This window comes from Canis lupus, chromosome 20 (assembly GCF_003254725.2).
Source record: "Canis lupus dingo isolate Sandy chromosome 20, ASM325472v2, whole genome shotgun sequence".
NCBI lineage: Eukaryota > Metazoa > Chordata > Mammalia > Carnivora > Canidae > Canis > Canis lupus.
Genome location: NC_064262.1, coordinates 24,750,590 through 24,771,774, shown reverse-complemented (window position 1 = coordinate 24,771,774; position 21,185 = coordinate 24,750,590). Strand labels below are relative to the sequence as shown.

Sequence of the window (21,185 nt, the reverse complement as noted above, 5' to 3'; positions counted from 1 at the left end):
GGAATTCTTCAATGACAGTGATCTGTGTACAGTGATTTATAACCCCTTTTGGCTATTCAGGTCGTTGTCACACATGTCAGTAAATCTGACTTTTTTTTCTTTTACTTTTTTTTTGTACTGTGAATGCTACCACCTTGTTTCTTATATTCTCTTTCCTTTCAAAGTCATTCCAGTCATTTACTTTCTGTTCCAATTAAAAAACAAAAACCGAAAGGACACAAATGCTGGCTATTCTTCAAGAAACTTGTAGTTTCTTATAAATGCATGGAATGTATTTTTCATTTAGAGAAAACCTAAATTTCCAAGTGTTTATTACTGGACAAATCTTAATCCATAAACAAGATTCTCAGCATTTACATTCTCACATTATTTTTCTTAGAAATGTCCCTCTAACAATTCAAATTAATAGATCCTCAGAATTGGTTTCATTATACTTTAAATGAAGACAAAATATATTCTTTCTCCTTAAAAGACATTAAATTCCCTAAGAGTTACAATCTATACTTTTTTTTCCCCCAGATCTTGGTGATTTTCTTATTTTAAAATAAGGCACAGAAGCTAATTGTGTGCCAATGATCAAGCCCATGAGGGTTGAGTATTTGCTATCTGGAGCTAGATTTCTAAAGAACATTTTTGCCCATGGGGCACGCAAGTCAGGCGTTAGGGATCGTTTAGCAACTTGTCCCTACTTTAAAATCATTAGAAGTCACTAAGCTTTCTACTCACAACTGAGTCTTTTCTTTAATCCAACAAGAAGTGGTCCTATTCTGTCAGAGAAGGGCCTGGGTCCTCATGAATCACTTCCTTTGTTTGGCCTATGAATGCATCTGTTGGACCAACTGGTTTCAGACTGTAAAAATAGGAGCACCTGCATAATTATGCTAAAACAAAATGTAGTTGCTTCAATTCTCCATTTAAAAATAACCTGTATAAAAAACTTCCAGAACGATGAAGAGTAAAATCCTCTGAAAATATGTTCATTATAAAACCAATGAGAACACTGGCAAAAAGTGTTCAAAATCAAATTTTCAGAACTCTGGAAATTAACCAAAGGCTTGCAACAATTCAAGGAGCATTTATGCAAGAAGAATGGTGGATGCTTAATTAAGAATATTTTATCTTGCTTCATCCAACCCCCACCTCGGACCAGTTCAACAGTAGCCTTGAAAATTAACAGCCTCACAACTAAGGTAACTGTGAAAATCTGTAGCATAGCAGTCACTGGAGGGGATAGAAAGGGTTTAGAACTTCCCAAATCCTCATTCCTAGAGAATTTTCTATATCTGACCTGCCTGGCATCTTCCTGAGAATCCCCACTTCCAGAACTCTTATTTATTTGACCTGACTCAGAGCTTGCTTAATGCAAACAGCCTTAGCCCAGAAGCATTTATTGAAACAATCAGTGGTAATTGTTCAACATTACAGCTCTCTGAGGTGAAGGCATCAGTTGGAGCAAACAAAAGAATGACCAAAAAATGTAAAAGGAAAAACAGAAGAATGAGATGTTTCTTGGGGGTTTTAAAGGGTTCCAATATAATTCTAGGAGATCTAGAAGGCCACATATATGTTTAAGGCTGTACTTCTGCACAGAAGAAAACCTCAGAAGACCCTATTCTCTCATCTCTAGTTGACCTTGAGGCTCTTCACAAACAGGAAGTGAAGGTTCAAACAAGGTTGTTCATTGCTTGCTAGAGCATTGAAGGCATGCCCCAGCAAGCATACAGAGCCCCTCAGCAAAGGCTGTGAGATTTGTTTGTTTAAAGAAGTTAAGAGAATTTCTATCTAATCATTAACTGACTACTAAGTTAACCGAGAGAGATTTTTAAAAAAATTTTATTTATTATTTATGATAGTTACAGAGAGAGAGAGAGAGAGAGGCAGAGACACAGGCAGAGGGAGAAGCAGGCTACATGCACCGGGAGCCCGACGTGGGATTCGATCCCGGGTCTCCATGATCGTGCCCTGGGCCAAAGGCAGGCGCTAAACCGCTGCGCCACCCAGGGATCCCCGAGAGAGATTTCAGTGGCCACATATAACAAAGAATACAAACTTCGTAGCATTAGTTCCAAAAATTACTCAACAAACAACAACAACAGAAAGAACAACAAATAGTAACAAGCAAAGTCTCCAAAAAGAGAGAGTTGCCACATTACATTACTCAAAGCATCCAGTTTTCAACAAAAAACTTTATGACATATAAAGTAATAGAAAAGTATGGCTTATACATGGGGGGAAATGTCACTAAAAATAGTCTTTAGGAAGATAGTGGACTTGCAAGACAAAAGGTTTAACTCAGCCAATCCAAATAAGTAAAAAACAGTATCCAAAGGACTAAAAGAAATTATGTGGATAGTGTCTATCAGACAGAAATTATCAATAAGGACAGAAAAATCATTTTAAAAAGAAAGTAGAAATTTTGTAGTTGGAAAGCACAAGAATAAATTTTTAAAAATCACTAGAAGAATTTGGGCAGTCCGGGTGGCTCAGCGGTTTAGCGCCGCCTTCTGCCCGGGGCCTGATCCTAGAGTCCCGGGATCAAGTCCCACGTCAGGCTCCCTGCATGGAGCCTGCTTCTTCCTCTGCCTGTGTCTCTGCCTCTCTCTCTGTGTGTCTCTCATTAATAAATAAATAAAATCTTAAAAAAAAAAAAGAGTCACAGGGACCAGTAGCATACTGCCATGTGTACCAATATATGCATAATGGGAATCCCTTAAGGAGAGACGGGAAAGAAATGGATAGAAAGAATATCTGAAGAAATAATGAATACCTCCCAAGAGGTATTCCCAAGAGAATACCTCCCAAGTTTGATGAAACATGTTAGTTCATACACTCTAGAGGCTCAATGAATCCTCAATAAAATAAACTCAAAGACATACACACTTGGTATGTCATGGTCTATCAAAAGCCAATGACAAAAGTGAAAAACATAAATTGTCAAAAGATAATGACAAAAAATTTTGAAAGTAACGAGAAGTGATTCATCAGAAATAAACAATTCCTAGTAATAGCTGATTTTCATCCAAAGCAATGGAGTCCAGAAGGCAGTGGGAATTCATACTCAAAGTGCTGCAAGAAAAAGACTGTCAACCAAGAATTCTATATCTGACAAAATTATCCTTTAAAAAAAAAAAAAAAACGAAGACATCAGACTTTTTAAGTGTTGGAATTCCTTGCTAACAGACCTACAAAAAATCCTAAAGGCAGTACTTCAGGCTGGAATGAAGGGATACCAGACAGCAGGTTGAACCTACAGGAAGAAATGGAGAGCACCTAACTACATAGATGAATATAGAAGACAGCCATGAATGAATTATAAAAGTGTGTTGATTGGCTTATCATGTATGAAGATGTGATTTTTATTACAATAATAGCACAGAGGAGCAGGGAGGAAATGCTGCTATAAAAGAACAAAATGTTGTATGCTATTGAAATTAAATTTTTATTATTCCAAACTAGATTTTTATGTTAAGATGCTAATTATAATTCAGGGCAATCACTAAGAAAATTAGGCAAAACACATAATGAAAGAAATAAAAAATTAAAATGGTACACTAGAAAATATCTATTTAACACAAAATAAATCATTAATGGACAAATAGTGAAGTATAAAAGGACATAAAACATATGGAGAGTAAATAACAAAATAGCAGATGTAAATCTCATCGTATCAATAATGATATTAAATATAAATGGGCTAAATGCTCTTATTAAAAAGCAGAAACAGGAACAGGAAGAATGGACAAAACATTATAATCCATCTGTATGCTGCTTATGGGAGAATGGCTTTCAAAAAATGAATAGGTTGAAAGCAGAAGGAAGAAAAAGATATATCAAGCTAACAGTAATAAAAAACATTATTGGGGTTATAGTATTAAAGTAAGTGTTTAATATAAAAAAATATTTTATGACAAAAAAATGTTATTATAGGGGCACCTGGGTGGCTCAGTTGGTTAAGCGTCTGCCTTCAGCTCAGGTCATGATCCATGATCCTGGGGACCTGGGATCAAGCCCCACATCTGGCTCCCTGCTCAGGGGGGAGTCTGCTTCTTTCTATCACTCTGCCCTACTCCCCATCCCTTGCCCACTCACACTTTCTTGCACACATGCTCGCTCGTTCTCTCTTTCAAATAAATAAATAAAATATTTTTTAAAAAGCAACTATAGTGCTTGCTTCAGCAGCACATATACTAAAAAGCTACTATAGAGCAAGGACATTTTATAATAATGAAGTGATCAATTAATCAGCAATACATAACAATTGTAAACATAATATGCATCTAACAAAAGAACCTTGAAATAGATGATACAAAAAGTGGCAGAACTGAAGGGAGTAATGAATAATTCCATGATAATATTGCAGACTTCAGCTCTTCACTTCCAACAATGAATAAAACAACTAGGAAGAAGACAGAGAAGGAAAAAGAAGACTTGAAAAACACTATATCAAACTAGGACTGTCAGACACCATGCAACATTTCACCCAAGAACAGGAGAACATACATTCTTCTGGAAAGCACATGAAACATTTCCAGGATTAACTGTGTGTTAGGCCATAAAAAAACCTGAGTAAATCAAAAAGGTTTAAAAGTATGTTCTCTAATCACAGTGCAATGTAATTGAATCAATAACCCAAGGACATTTTAGAAGTTAATAAATATGTGGTCATTAAACAACACAGTCTTAAATAGACAATGGATCAAAGAGGAAATCACAGGAAAACTAGAAAATACCTTCAGAAGAACAAAAATGAAAACCCAACAATACATGAAATGTACTTAACAGGAAATTTAGAACTGTAAACGCCTTATTAAAAGAGAAGGCAAGTCTCAAATCAGTAATCTAACCTTGTATATTTAAAAAAATTAAAAAAAAAAACGTTAAGACAAGCAGAGGGAAGTAATTAATAAAGATTAAAGTGGAGATGTATGAAACAGAGAATGGAAAAACAAATCAACAAAACCAAAAGTTGGCTCTTTAAAAAGACAAGCAAAAATGACAAGCCTTTAGCTAGATTGACAAAAAAAAAAAAAAAAAAAAAAAGAGAGAGAGAGAGAGAGAGAGAGAGAGAGAGAAAAGACTCAAAATACTGTATTGGGAATAAAAGAGGGACAACATTACCACTCTTAGAGAAATAATAGGAATTATAAAGGAATACTATGAACAACTTTACACCAACAAATTAGGTAACTTAGATGAAATAGAATAATTCCTAGGAAGACACAAACTACTGCAATAGAAGTAGACACAAACTGAAGCAATAGAAAACCTGAAGGGTAACATAACAAGAGAGAGAATTAATAACCCAATAATTTAATGTGAAAAACTAAGGCTCAGATAGCGTTACTGGTGATATCTACCAGATGTTTAAGGAAGAATTATCACTGATATTCACAAACTGTTCCAAAAAATAGAAGAAGAGAGAACACATCCCACCTCATTTTATGTGGACAGCATTACCCGAATACCAAAACCAGATAATGATATGACAAGAAAACTATGGACCAATATCCCTTAAGATTTAAAAATGGAAAAATCCTCAACAAAAAACTAGGAAACCTAACCCAGCTAGATATAAACAAGGATTATACACCACAACAAAGTGCAGTTTATCCCCCCAGGGATGGAAGATAATTCAACATGTGAAACATCAGGGTAATACACTATATTAATAGAATAAAGGACAACACTCACATGATCATCTCAAGAAACACAAATATTTTTTTAATTTTTATTTATTTATGATAGTTACAGAGAGAGAGAGAGGCAGGCTCCATGCACCGGGAGCCCGATGTGGGATTTGATCCCGGGTCTCCGGGATCGCGCCCTGGGCCAAAGGCAGGCACCAAACCGCTGCGCCACCCAGGGATCCCAAGAAACACAAATATTTGACAAAACTCAACACATTTTCAGGATAAAATATTGAACAAACAAGAAACAGGAGGCAATTTCCCCAATATGATAAATACTATCAATGAAAAAGTAACAGCTAACATTATACCTAATGGTTAAAGAATGCTTTTACACTAAGATCAGGAACAAGACAAGGATGTTCATTCTTGACACCTTTACTCAATATTGTACTGGAAGCTTTAGTCAGGGCAATTAGGCAAGAAAAAGAAATACAAGATAATTCAAATTAAAAAAAGGAAAAAGTAAAAATATCCCCATTTGTAGATCACGTGACCTTATATATAGAAAATTCTAAGGAATTCATTAAAATTTTATTAGATCTAATAAGTGAGTTATAAAGGCTGCAGAATACAAGCTCAATTAAAAAAATTAATTATGTTTATATGCACGAGTAATGAACAATTATAAAATAAACCACTATATTTATATTGGCATCAAAAATAATAAAATACTTAGAAATACATTCTTTAAAATATTTATTTTAGAGAGAGTGTGAGAGTAAGTGGGGGAAGGATAGAGGGAGAGGAAGAGAGAGAATCCTCAAGCACAATCCCCATGAGCATGGAGCCTGACTTGGGGTTTGATCCCAGGACCCCAACAAATTAGTTGCTCAACTGACTGAGCCACCCAGGCACCCCTATACTTAGGAATAAATTTAATAAAAGAAGTGTAGAACTTAGCACTGAAAAAACCATAAAATATTTTTCAAAGAAATTCAAGAAGACTTAAATAAATGGAAACACATCCCGTGTTCATGGATCACAAGACTTACTACTAAGATGTCAAGACTTTCCAAACTGATCTAAAAATTCAATCTAATCCATCTGTTGCAACTGTTGCAACTGCAAAAATGGACAAGGAGATCCTAAAGTTCATATGGAAATGCAAGGGACACAGAATAGCCCAAATAATCTTGAAAGCAACAATATTTTGTGGTTATGAAATGTTCTGAAATTAATGGTCATAGTTGTACTCTGTGTACATACTTTAAAAACCACTGATTTTTACACCTTAGAAGTTTGAATTTTTTGGCATGTGAAATATATCTCAAAAAAGCTGTTTTTAAGAAAACCTGTGACAGATAGAGCAGTCTAAATGTATTGATCATGGGGAATTTAGTTTGCTTTCCCCCTATTTCTTTCACAGTAAGAGATGTGCAAGTATTTATACTTTACTTGGAATCATTTATCAAGAGTTGTTTTCTTGAAAATAATATTCAATGTCTGAATTCAGGGTAATTGGTCAGTGAAGAAATGGGTGTTTCTAAGGATGTTTTAGTTTGGCCATAACGAGCAACATTCACTAGGTGTGATCATTTCTGGCTTTGTAAATGTTCAATGAAACAATGATTTTAAGGATCTTTACAAAAATTATAAGAGGTCTTCTGATCGCCAAATGTCCGGTATATGATATGACCTTATCAATAGAAGGTCAGTATTGTTACAAGTAGACCAGCTGTCAAGGTTTTTAACCCTCTTGGTTAAAATCAAGAAAGCACATGCAAGCATCTTCTTTATTCTTTTATGCCAGATGTTGGTCTTCGTAAGATCAGCTCATCTGGATTCCTAAATTATGGATTGCTGACTTTCAAAACCCTAGGCTAACAAGTTTCCAAGGATAAGTAATGAAATAAATATTTCACCATGAAGAGCTGCAGGCCTCGAACACTAATGCTAATTTCAGATTCCATTTCCCTGTTTGCTTTCTTTTTGACTTCTTAGATTAAGTAGATGTGAAAAAGAAGAATGAGGGGAAAAAAAGCCTAAGGCTATTTGAAGAAACCAGTTATCACATATTGAAAAATCTTTTTAAGGTGCCTTATGTCTTTTGGAGAAATTATTGAAAGAAAAGTGTTTTGCATACAAAATTTATAGTGGAAATAAACCAATAATCAGGAGTTAGCCATTTATTTTAGCTCTTGATCTTTAGTAAAAATGGTACTGACTTTGAGATAATCCACCCAAACCCCTTTTTTGAGGACAACCGGCACCAGGATCAGAATTGCCTCATAAGACATAAAATTATCTATCAGGAATACCATCTGTATCAGCTAAGGCTAGTGGTGGGGTACATAATCTCAGGAATGAAGCCTGGAATATATATATTCATATATAAATATATATATTCAAATATAAAGTGTGGTATATGTATATATTACCTTATGTGGTAGACGCCATTGTGTCCTTTTTAAAAAGAAAGAAATTGAAGTTTAGGGGGACTTATTAACTAACTCAAGGTAACCAAGTCAGTAAGGTTTTTCTGAGATTTGCACCAGGATATGAGCTTCTAAAGCCCATGCACTTGACCATAATCCTACATTGCCTCCTCAAATTAAAAACAATCTATCATCCAAATAAAAATGGATAGCATGCAGTGAAGACCACTATTAAAAGGACAAAGGCAGAGCATCCTTCATTTGCTTGCCTTTTCCAAGTAACTATGAGTACTGTGTACAATATTCTTTCTTTCCACAAGTATGTATTATGTGCCTACCGTGTGCTTGAAACATACTCTTCAAACCTGTGTTTTAATTGAATGGAAAATTGAATAGGGTGAGAAGTCAAGAGAAAGTGGATTGCATCATTTTAACTATTTTGAGTAAGAACTTTAGCTGGACTTCAAGATAAGAATCTTTTTTGCAGGGATCCCTGGGCTCAGCGGTTTGGCGCCTGCCTTTGGCCCAGGGCGTGATCCTGGAGACCTGGGATCGAGTCCCACATCAGGCTCCTAGCATGGAGCCTGCTTCTCCCTCTGCCTGTGTCTCTGCCTCTCTCTCTCTATGTCTGTCGTGAATAAATAAATAAAATCTTAAAAAAAAAAAATCTTTTTGCAGATAGGTTTATTACCAACTGCCAAACAAACATATTGATAAGCAAAATAGTCATTTCTGTATCATAATGATTTTTACATATAAATGTCCTCATGTTCACTTGGGTTGTTACCTAAACATGAATCGTTTTCGGCTCACTTTTTTTTTTTTTTTTTGGCTCACTCTTAAAGGACCGCTATTGGTCTTCTGATAGCATGTTAAAGGCAGTCACTAAAAAGAGGTTGATAAAAAAATAATAATAAAATAAAAAGAGGCTGATAGCATTAGCCAATTCTCCTGCAGAATACCAGCTAAAAGCAAACTGGATACTTGACAACCTTTATTTTGACCATTTTTGTTTTTCTCTATTTCAATTCCTGATAAATGTAAGAGGAAAAATTCTTGGCCCAAACTCGAGCCTGAAAAGATGGAAAGTGCTTTGTGGTGAAACAGGAACAGAAATAATTCACTTATCCTCCTTACAACCCTCTACAGCTTGGAAAACTTCTCACGCACACAGCGTAAGAAATCCAGCTTTTATCTGACAAGCTGTTTAAGAAGTTTGACCTCTGGCTTTCTTTACATTGCTGGAACTTAACTTTTTCATGTAGTAAGTGTCCAGCACATTTTTTTTTCATGCAAATTTTCTTGTCAAAACTACAAACGGACATTTGATCAAAGGTCAGCCCTCCTTCGTATTCCTGTTTGATAAAGAAATTTCTATTTCATCTTTGGCTGTCGGACCAGTTTAAGAACGTGTTACCTGCCAGAGAAATTACTGATGCATTTCTTCCCAGTCCTCTTCAAAGTTTTCCCGCCTCCCCTCATTCTCTTCCTTTAAATTTAATGGGTGTTTTAATTTGAATATATTTTCACTTTTTTAATGGGGTACTTAAGTTAGCTGCAGAAGGAATCAAAGTTTTGCTTGTTAACTGAGGTTAAGTTGCTGATAGAATAATCCTTAACCTTTTTTATCAGCTGACTTAGGACACAGGGTAAAACTTGTCGTTAGATATGCCTAAAGAAGGTAAGTTGTTACCTGGAGCTAGACAAGGACTTTGGTCTCTCCAAATACTCTTTTTGTCTTTATTTCAGATAAGAAAAAGTAAAACAATAAGGATATTCTTAGTTTCTATAAATATGCTATTATTCTGCAGTCAATTCACACTGCAAGCTCAAGTTGAGCTCAAGTTGAGTTTACAAAGAAGCCGTTTAATCATTTAGGGCATGGGAGTTATGGAAGGGAAGGTTAACGATGTGATCCTGCTCGATGGGCAAAATTCCACTTGAATTTTCACAACTGTCTCAGCTAGTGGTAGGTGGTGTAGAGCCTTGAAGACTTAAGTTGTTAAAGCAGAGCTATTGACAAATTATATTGCAGAAGCAACACTGTAATGATCATGGCTGAAGAGAAAAAGCTCTTGATTATAACAAAACTTCAGACAAAGAAGAAATCACTGAGTGAAAATTGGGTGAACTAAGTGACACTGTGCCACGTAGGATACATCACTGCTTACAGGGACAATGACCCCTGGAAAAAGACACTTTGAAAGGAGACAGATGGGTTTGAACCCCAATTTTGCCAAATCCTAGGTATTTATAAATGAGTTTTCTGTGAGCCAACCAGCTCATTTTTAGGATGAAGATAAAGTTCCTTATGTAGGAGAACTCAGTAGATTCTATTCCTTTCTCTTTTACATATAATAAATATATTTTTATGTAGTAGGTACGTATAAAGCAAATACGGTAATAATGTTGTGGGAAAGGTAGGTGAAAGATTTGTCTTCTTTATCCATGTAAGAAAGGGAAAATGAGAGAGGTTAACTGACCTGCTCAGCATTCCAGAGCTAGGACATGGGTCAAGCCTTCATGCTCAGACCTTCTCTGTCTCTAAGTCAACAATCCCTCTATTAATAGAAACTGGCACAGAAGGACTTTAAGAATTCCTGTGCAATGAGGACTCAGAAACCCTTCTCCAACAAAATACCATGGTTTGTTTACTTATTCAACATCCATTCTAGAAGTTTCATCCATTTAGGTGGAACCTCATGAAGCAAGGTGTTTTTGGTCCTGTTCAGTCTTTCTGATTATGAAAATCAGTGCACCAAAGAGAAACCACTTCCCTTTAGGGAAAGGACAGTGTCCTTATATTTTGTCCCCGGGATTCTAAAACCCTCTGCTTGCTACCTAAATACACCACCTAAATGCTTTTAAACAGATCCAAAGGATACTCTTAGGAAGTACTCTAGTCAGTCTCAAGGCAGGGTGGCAGGCAGAGACCTGATGGACTCACATCCCAGCAACTGTCGAGAGCTCAAATCCCTTATTTTTGTCTTTCAAAGCTCAGGAATATAGAGGGACTTCTGTTGCACACCACAATATCCCTTTCTTCCTTTTCTGCTTGCCTCACTTATGCCTCCATGCCACCATGGCGTTCCCTATATACCCTCATCCCCCCACCACCTAGAGGATCTTGCTTTTCTTTTCCACAATATTCCCTTTAGCCCTTTCTCTGTCCTTTATTATGTAGATTTACAAGGCATCTTTTCTCTCTACAGAGTGTTAAGTAGGGAGAACACTACCTATAATTCTGGGATTCTCTTCTTCATGAGCCAGGAGTGTGGGGGAAGGCTGAGAAAAAAGTCCCTTCACACAAGATTGATACAGCCCTTCTGTGCTGCTATATGCATCAGATCTAATTCTGTGAATAAGAAGGAAAACTGCTGGGGATAAAGGTTGTTTAGGACAGGGAGGCACCCTGGAGCAGTCATGACTTAGGAAGGTCACAGGTGGAGAGAAGTCAGGCATTTGCCTCTGCTTAGATGTTTAGGGAGAAATTAATCAAGATATTGAAGTAATAGGGCCAGGAGAAGCTGATACTTAATGGTCTTGCCAACCTAGTCATCTTTCTTTTGCTTGCTGCCCCTCCCCTGGGTGAGCCGAGGCTCATTTTGAGTCCAGATTTTGAGTCCAGATTTTTCTTTTTTTTTTTTTTTTAAAGATTTTATTTATTTATTCATGAGAGACACAAAGAGAGGCAGAGACATAGGCAGAGGGAGAAGCAGACTCCCTGCAGGGAGCCTGATGCAGGACTTGATCTCGGGACTCCAGGATCATGCCCTGGGCTGAAGGCAGGAACTCAACCGCTGAACCACTCATGTGTCCCATACAGTCCAAATTTTTCAAAGTTGAAAGGTGTCCTCTCTATCATGTGGCTTCCCTATGGTCAACACATACTGGAAAGCAATGAGCAGCATGCTGGTGGTGGACTGAATTACCCTGCACTTCTTTTCCCATTTGTTTTTGAGAATTAGGACCAAGAGCGTGTACTAGGAGGCAATGTGGTCACTGAAACTGCCTGGAGATATCTGAATGTGGTCCTCTAATCAAGACCATTACTATCACTGGCAGGCATTCAAATGAACCATGCTGCTTTCTTTCAGGGAGATGATTATCTTTCCTCACTTTTTTTTTTTTTTTTTTTTACAAGTGACAGAAGAATCTGGCTGCACCCAGAGCTGCTTGCAGGCTTCCTAGCTAATGGATCTTGGTATCCCTATGCCTGCTCAGCAATAACCTAAAAGGCAATACCTCTTGGAACTCCAAGTCCTGCAGCGCGCAAGTGGAAACTAAACACCACTTTATGAACAATTAGTGGCTGTGAATTTTATAAAGAGCAATGGCATTTATCTGCCACTTCCTACATGTTGTGGTGTGTTAGGTTGTCAGACAAATAAGCGAAATACCTCTAATGGGGTTCTTCTTCTTCCATCACAGATTTATTGAGAATATAATCCATATATCATTCAATTCATCTATTTAAGGTACAGGATTCAAAGGTTTGTTTTTTGGTTTTTCTTTTTAGAATATTCACAGAGTTGTGCAAAAATCACCAGAATCAATTATAGCACATTTTCATCACCTGAAATGAAATGAAATCTTGTACCCATTCACTCTTCATTACTCTCTAAGTCCCCAGCCCTAAACACCCTCTAATCTACTTTCTGTCACTATATAGTGGCATTCTTTGAATCCTTGCTTTTTAAACCAATGAAAGAAAATCTCTATTTCAGTGCTGAGGAATCCAGACGGTGTTAGGACTAGGGTCAGAGCTAGACGGTCTTAGTGAATTGAGTAAGAGCTCAGCCTCTAAGGAAGACAGACCTGTCTTTGTGCTGTGTGTCTTCAAATGAGATAACCTCTCTGAATTGATTTTCTCAACTACAAAATGGGAATAACAACGGCTCTCATTTCATGGGTCTATTCTGAATATGAAATGGGAATGCATAGAAAGCACTTAGCTTCAAGAGCTTCCAGCATTCTTGGAATAGCACAAGGGCTCATTACCTGTTAATTCATATTATCATAGTTATTCTTGTTAGACACAAAGCTTTCTGCAGAATGGATTCCAGTTTATGTAACAACTGCTACAGCTTAACGGTTCCACTTTACTTCTTCTGAAGTGACTGGAGTGGTCACTTAACAGTCCCCGTGAGAATGGCTTTAGAGCAGTGGAGACAGATACTGCAGTACAGCAGGCTGGGGCCAGAAGAAAAGCCGAGTGCATGCAGGCTGCAAAAGCAGACGGGTCTATTGAGAAATTGGGCAGCAGCCTCAGGGGGAGTTCTCTGTGTGATGAGGGTTTGCAGGAATCAGAAGACCCTGAGAAGGAAACGATGAAAGGAGCAAGGCTGGCAATGGCACAGAAAGAGGGTCAAGGTCACTAGGACAAGTAAACAGTCAAGACCATCCTGGAAATGGACATAACACAGGAATACAAGGGATTGGCCTCCATTATACAATAATGCCTCCTTCCTCTATGGTGCTCAATTTTACCAAACCTTCTGAGAATCTCATAAAACACATTTCAGAACTGCCTACCTATGGGCAAAAAGGGAAACGTTTATCTCTCATCTCCCTTTCTCCTAGGTCAGAGATGGTTCACTGGATAACTCCTCTGCCTTCCTGGGCTGAGAAACTGTGAATGCCAAGCAGGTTCCCAAGGGTGTCTTCACAATGTGGCTTCCAAGAGGCTTCAGGGCTGAAAGCAAAGGTACAGGGCTCTGGCCCAAGTGTAGGGCTGTGCCACTGTACCTGGGCAAAGCCTGTCAAAACCTGCACGGAGCTGTCACCAAGCAGTGGTGGGGTGGACAGTCCAGGCTGACAGGATACCATAGTAATAGGCAAGAGATGCCCCACATGGGGAGCTATCTTTACTGAACATTTATTATACAGTAGGAACTATTTGAAGCATTTGATATAGCTTGTAATCCTTGCAACTACCTCTCATTGCAAATGAGAAAATTAAAGCACATATCTGAGTGTCCCACTCAAGGTCACATAGCTATTAAATAGCAAAACCAGGGGTCAATGCTCAGCATTAAACTCCTAACCACAGGGCAGCCCTGGTGGCTCAGGAGTTTAGTGCTGCCTTCAGCCCAGGGTGTGATCCTGGAGACCCGGGATCGAGTCCCATGTCGGGCTCCCTGCAGGGAGCCTGCTTCTCCCTCTGCCTGTGTCTCTGCCTCTCTCTCTGTGTGTCTCTCATGAATAAATAAATAAAAATCTTAAAAAAAAAAAAAAAAAAACAACTCCTAACCACAGCACTGCATGTCCTCTCATAGAAGCAGGCTGGTTGCAGCTGGGGTAAGAAAGTATATTTCTACATGAGGGTTAGGTATCCCACTCATTCACATTTCCCTCACCCTTTCTGGTCAACAGTCCAGACATGACTTCTCTTCACCTCTAGGTTTAATTTACTCCTATCTAGACATTCCAGGATTGTGCTGACTAAATTCCCCAAAGTTGCTCAAAGTAGAAGAAAGCTCAAAAGAGACCTAGCTTGCGGACTCAGGATTAACTGAGTCCCTGTGAGTTGGAAGTTTTCCTGCTCACTTGATCTTCACTGAGTTCTATTAAAATCCTTTGGTCATCACCACCAAGAGTCCCTTCCAAAGTGTGTGTAAAAAAAATTAACTTAAAAAAGAATTGAGGGGCAGCCCTGATGGCTCAGTGGTTTAGTGCCTGCCTTCGGCCCAGGGCATGATTCTGGAGACCTGGGATTGAGTCCCACGATGGGCTACCTTGCATGGAGCCCGGTTCTCCTTCTGCCTGTGTCTCTGCCTCTCTTTCAATCTGCCTCTCTGTGCCTCTTGTGAATAAATAAATAAAATCTTTTTTTAAAAAAATATTTTAAACATTCAAATACACCTAGAACAACAACAACAACAAATTTTTTTTAAGGTAGTCATAGCTACGTTTGACTACTGAGCCCTTGACATGTGGCTAGTTCAAACTGAAGTGTGCTATTAGTGTAAGATACACATCAAATTTGAAGGATTTAGTACAGTAAAAATAGTAAAGTATCTCATTAGTATTTCTTTTATTGATACATGTTCAAATAAAACTGTTAATCGATTGATTGGCGAGGGAGAGAGAAGCTGGGTGTGGAGCCTGACGCATGGCTTGATTTCACAACTCTTAAGATCATAACCTGAGCTGGAATCACCTGAGCCACCCAGGCACCCCCAAATAATACTATTTTAAATATTGGGTTAAATAAAAAAAATTATTGAAATTAATTTCTTCTATTTATTTTCCCTTAAAAAATGTAGTTTCTAGAAAAGTTAAAATTGCATATGTGGCTCATGTTATATGTTTACTGGACAATGACATTCTACATAATCCATCTTCTGCCCATTTATTCTCTTTCCCAGACTTATATTCTCACTTTCCCTGTCAATACACTTGTTCTTCTTAAAACATCCAACATGTTCCTACCACAGGGCCTTTGTAGTTGCTGCTTTTTTGGCCTGGAATGTTCTTTCTCCGTGGCTTATTTCTCTATTTCATTCTTGACTTCTTCAGAGGAACATTCCTTAACCCTTCTATGTAGACACTGTCTCTATATGCCTTTACTCTGCTTTATTTTTCATTTCAATAGTTAAACTAGGATTTTATCCTCTGTCATTGTTCTGCTTATATTATAGTAGAAATAAGTGGACAGATGAATGGATGGGTAGAATGAGTTTTTGTATTTTCTCGTAACCCAAGTTTTGGATAATGCCCAATTTAAAAACAAAAACAAAAACGTTTGCCCACCTCAGTGGACTACTTCATCTCTTGGCCTTGACATTTCAAACCTACCTTAGTTCCATCCATATTTGTACCACATAGTTCAGTTAGGTTGAAGCTTAAACAGGCTAGTAGTGTAAAAAACCTTATGAGGTCTTTTCCCTTGGGAAGGATGTGGCCTTGTTTGGCCTTGCAATGAAGTAAGGGATAGGGAATTCCCATCTGGTCCCATTCAGAAATATTCAAGTTGTTTCTCTGCTTTTGGTGACAGTAGAGGGCAGCAGAGTCCTTTCCACCAGAACATTTTGAGCAAAGACTGACTTTGGGCTATGCATAGTTAAAGTAAAGCCCCTTTCAGAGAAGAATAGCTAATGAGTCCTATTATGTCTAGGATGGGACTTACAGCAATGGCATATTTTCTTCCATCTCTAATTATATAGATGATTCAAGCTTCTGAAGATATGGAATTTGCATATTTGGAAGTTAGAGTATTACAGCAACCTTGTCTGAAAAAAGATTGTAATGTTATTTATTTTATGGTTCCTGGCGTCTTTATTAAATATTTATTTTATCTAGGTTTTTATTTCTTTCTTTACTCTTATTATAGCTTAAGGGTTGGTTGAGGGGCTTTAGGACTGGATAAGTGGATATTGGTAAATTCACACTTATTTGGCCTACATCTCATCCAGGACTTTCCAAAATGAAAAGCTGACTTCTTGGGGCTTCTTTCTATATTTACCTGTAATGATAACTTTGAAGTGCAGAGAGTCTTAACTCTAACTTTCCCCATGACCCAGAGGGAAGTGTCTTCACTAATCCATTACCATTAGAGCACTGAGAATTTTCAGTAAAAAAACAAGTATATAGCACAAGTGGTTAATAACCCCCAGGAATGAGGCCGGCAAAACGCTTGCAAAATTTTTCAATTATGCTAGTCAGTGATACAGATATGCTTCCTAAGAACATAAGGAGATCCAATTTCTCTCTTTTTTTAAGATTTTATTTATTTATTCATGAGAGACACACAGAGAGAAGCAGAGACACAGGCAGAGGGAGAAGCAGGCTCACTGCGGGGAGCCTGATGTGGACTCCATCCCTGGATCCTGGGATCACACCCTGAGCCAAAGGCAGATGCTCAACCACTGAGCCACCCAGGTGTCCCAAGATCCAGTTTATCAAAAGGAGTTTTTAAAAATCTAATTGGTAGTAAGGATGCTTGTAAGGAATTGCTAAGGAATTGTCTTGGTCAATTAGTGACTTTAGAATTAACTCTTAGCTAGAAACTTCCAGTAAATTAGAAGCTTAAGTATAGTTTGCCTGGGATCCCTGGGTGGCTCAGCGGTTTAGTGCCTGCCTTCAGCCTAGGTCTTCATCCTGGGGTCCTGGAATGGAGTCCTGCATCAGGCTCCCTGCATGGAGCCTGCTTCTCCCTCTGCTCTGCCTCTCTCTGTGTCTTCCATGAATGGATAAATAAAAATCTTAAAAAAGAAAACTATAGTTTGCCTGATTAATTTATTTTTATTTTTTAACTTTTGTTACATTTAGCAAAAAAAAATCACAATTATTTCATCTCTGTATGTCATGAACAAAAAAAACAAAAAGCAAAAAACAAAAAATATAAAAAATAAACAACAAAAAATACAACAGTTAGAAAAGATCACTTGCCCTTGGCATGTAGGTCAAGAGAGTTAGCAGCTAGTGACAGAAGCTTCCTCGATTAGCTGTACTCACTAGGATTCCATCTAGATGCCAGTTTGCTAGTTTGCTGTGTTTCAGTAACAGAATTTTGATTCATATCTGAATTTATTCTCAAATTGTGTCTCACTGTTTTGATACCTAGTACTTACACAGATATCTGCTATCATGTTCTGGTTGCTTTTCTCGCGAATGTTATGCTCTCTAAAAATTCTGTTTAGGAAAAACAGCCCCTAGATGCTTAGGGGTAGAGGAGAGAGACTTGCCTTTGCTAAACTATAATCACAGTTATTATACCAATAGCCACTGGAAGATTTTGTTGCTGTTTATGGCCACACAAATCAGTCTCAGGGTGGATTGTTTGGGCTTTGTTTGAATTTGATACTTAACTTTGAACTCTGGGTTTTGAAAATTTCCACTCAGTCTCAGGGATATAACCTTAGGAAATTGGATTCTCAGGAGATGCCAGAAGATAGTGTTGAGCATGCCTTTTAGATATAAAATAGGATTAAAGAGCTTTATCCTGTTGAAATTATTTACCATTGGAGCCTCTGAATATAAATGTACTCTTAAAGACAGTGAAGCTTAAGGCAGCCATATGAAGGAGAATAAGAAAAGATTTCTATTATTATACATATGAGATACTGAGAAAGAGATGAGAAAAAAACTACAAGGAAAACATAAAATAGTTGGGGGATAGACATTCTGTTTTAAATAGAAGAAGATACCGTCAGGGGAAAATTCTATTTTTACTTATAATAATTCTATGCAACACACATAAACCAACCGACTCCTATTCAAAAACCTAATCCTGGTTTAAGAAGTGAGGAAAAGATTTCTGCGCTCTGAATCTGTCCTTGTAGTGAGAAAGAACTGAATTATGACCAAAACTCTTATTGTTGGGTATGAACTCAGGACACTGGAAGTATAAAGAATTCAGTGAACCCACCTTTTTTAAAAAATATTTTATGTATTTATTTATTCATGAGAGAGAGAGAGACAGAGGCAGAGACACAGGCGGAGGGAGAAGCAGGCTCCATGCAAGGAGCCTGATGCAGGACTTGACCCCCGGTCTCCAGGATCACGCCCTGGGCCTAAGGTAGACGCTCAACCGCTGAGCCACCCAGGCGTCCCTGAACCCACCTTTTTAGCAGCTGTGGCACTAGATACTGTTGATGCAAAAATGAGCATGAACAAGAAAGACTATCTTTGGCCTGGCAGTGTTTAGTATCTAGTTGAGGCGACTGAACACATAATTTAACTCATTTATTTAACAAATAATCATAGTACAACCAAACAGGTGCAACAGTCAAAGTATGGGCAAACTGCTGCTGGAGCAGGTACAAAGAGGAAACAACTTGTGAAAAGAAATCTTACATACATATCTATTCAAAACAGTTTGATTTGAAAACAAATCAGCATATCAACATACAAACTTAGGCGACTTGCTTTGCAAGTTCAGCTGAGTTTCAAGTACGATACTTTCCCTGTAATGACAGTCTGAATAATTCAGTTTTTGTGACCACTTGGGATCCAGTTTTATTACATCACAGTAGAACTCTCTCTCAGAAACCATGGGTCTCATTTTACTTATTTTTGGGTTCCTGCACAGCACCAAACACTGGACCAGCAGTCAACAAAAATTTTGGAGCTAAATTCAATTTGCCTATGTTATAAGGCAGATGAAGTAGGAAAAGAGAGGTTACTCATTGGTAATATTTGAAGAAAAATGGATGAGGAACTAAGAAAAAGGAAAACTGGGATGCCTGAGAGGCTCAGTGGTTGGGCATCTGCCTTTGGCTCAGGGTATGATCCCAGAGTTCTGGGATCCAGTCCCACATTGGGCTCCCCACAGGGAGCCTGCTTCCCCCTCTGCCTATGTCTCTGCCTTCTCTCTGTGTCTTTCATGAATAAATAAATAAAGTCTTTAAAACAAAAAAAGAAAAGAAAAAGGAAAACTGTATATATATCCTCTATGGTTATCTGCCAAAACTCTACACTAGAAAACACTATTTAGGACTAAAAAGTTGACCTTACAACTTCCATTATTTGAAACAGATTTACCGTGTTTTTGGCATAAAAAATATATATCAAATAACTCTGATATAAGTAATGGATTTGGCATTTGTTCAAGATATTTTCTTCTTTATACAAATAGTGACTAGATTATAAAGTATGGATTTATCTAAGATGGCCTGTCTTTGGTATGAATGAAGACTTTAAAGATTTTACTAATCAATTGTTTTTTCCCTTGGAGGGAATGTATGACTTTTCATAATTGCATTTTTTAGCTTTGTCTAATTAGGGTAAAGAATGCCCTGCCTGAAGCATCAGCAAGCAGACGGGAAATTTATTTGAGGTAGTTCTCTCTTGGAGCCCTTCTCCCAAAGACATTTCATTGATAAATACCAATCAAGACCAACTGAGATTTGGGCTCTTCAAATAATTCCTTGTTCTTCCAGAAGAGCAACTCTAAGACCAAGAGCTTTCCATGCAAGGAGCTGCCCAAATCACCATGTAACCACCATGGGCTGCATATTGTCCAAAGCCACATATAACTGTCCATGGTGATCAGAGCACTTGCCTTGTTCTGTCACCAGATGTTATCTCATGGGGCTTCAGTAACATCACAGCCGACCTGGTAAATCTCCACTCTTCAGATGTAGAACCAGCTTATTGAAGTTCCTAGAAGTGAAAAACAAGAAAAATAAGCAGGAACTTAGATCGCCCATTAAGTAGTGATGCTGGCCTCATTTTATATTTTTTCCCCTCTGTACATAGTGTTTTATACAGCTGGGAAGATGATGTTTATTTTACAAACTCACCCCTTGTAGGTACTTTACATTGCTAACTATAGTGTAAATAATCACGCAACCAGGGTGGGCACCACTGACAATGATCTCCCATGAGTATACTACTAGCAGGATTTGAGAATTCTAATGTACCCGAATTCTGAAACAAACATTTAGTGAGCATCTACTGCTCTTAAGATAGAGTATTGAAAGCACAGGTACAAAAAAATTATATATATATATATTTCTATATTTGTATTTCTATATTTGTATATATATTTGTATATTTGTAAAGCTACAAACATGTATATATATTTATACATATATAAATCTACTTCAAAACCTTTACAATCCACTTGCAGAGACAAATGATATATACAAAAATTTAACCAGTACATGGGGCATATTCAATAAGTCTCAGAGACTGGACCATCAGCTCTAGGAGGGCAGGAAGTTTTGTCACTGCTATATCCTCAGTTTCTAGAACAGTAGAAGGCACCGATTTAGTACTCAATAAAATTTTTTTCTCATGAATGAGCAGCATAGGCAGTAGAGTATGATGGGATGCAGGGGAAGAAACCCGATGGGATTCAGAGCAGAGAGGTCCTCCAATGGCACCATGGAGGAGGGGACTTTCACTCCAAGCATGTAGAGTTTAGGTTGGCTTATTAAATTTAGTGCCTATTTATACATTATCTCCTACAGGGCAGGTCCTGGGGAGAGGGCTGTGCATAAAGCAAATCCTTAACTGACTTTAACTCAGTTTAAAAGTCTGCTGGGTATTTCCTATAATTAAAAACATGTATGGAAATGCAAAACTCGAGGTGAAATAATTAAGCAATAGTCTCTATTCTGAAAACAGATGGTGTAGCGGCAGAAAAGGAGAGTGGACAAAGTCCCTTTCT

General features: G+C 37.7%; 1 long non-coding RNA gene across 1 annotated transcript in view; it reads right to left on the bottom strand.

Annotated features, from left to right (window-relative positions):
• Positions 1-18,794: 18,794 nt before the first annotated feature.
• Positions 18,795-21,185, bottom strand: part of LOC118351624 (uncharacterized) — a 107,542-nt gene continuing 105,151 nt past the window's right edge. Inside the window, exon 3 of the long non-coding RNA XR_007404323.1 lies at positions 18,795-20,173. This is a non-coding gene — a long non-coding RNA (uncharacterized LOC118351624). The remainder of the gene's footprint in view (positions 20,174-21,185) is intronic.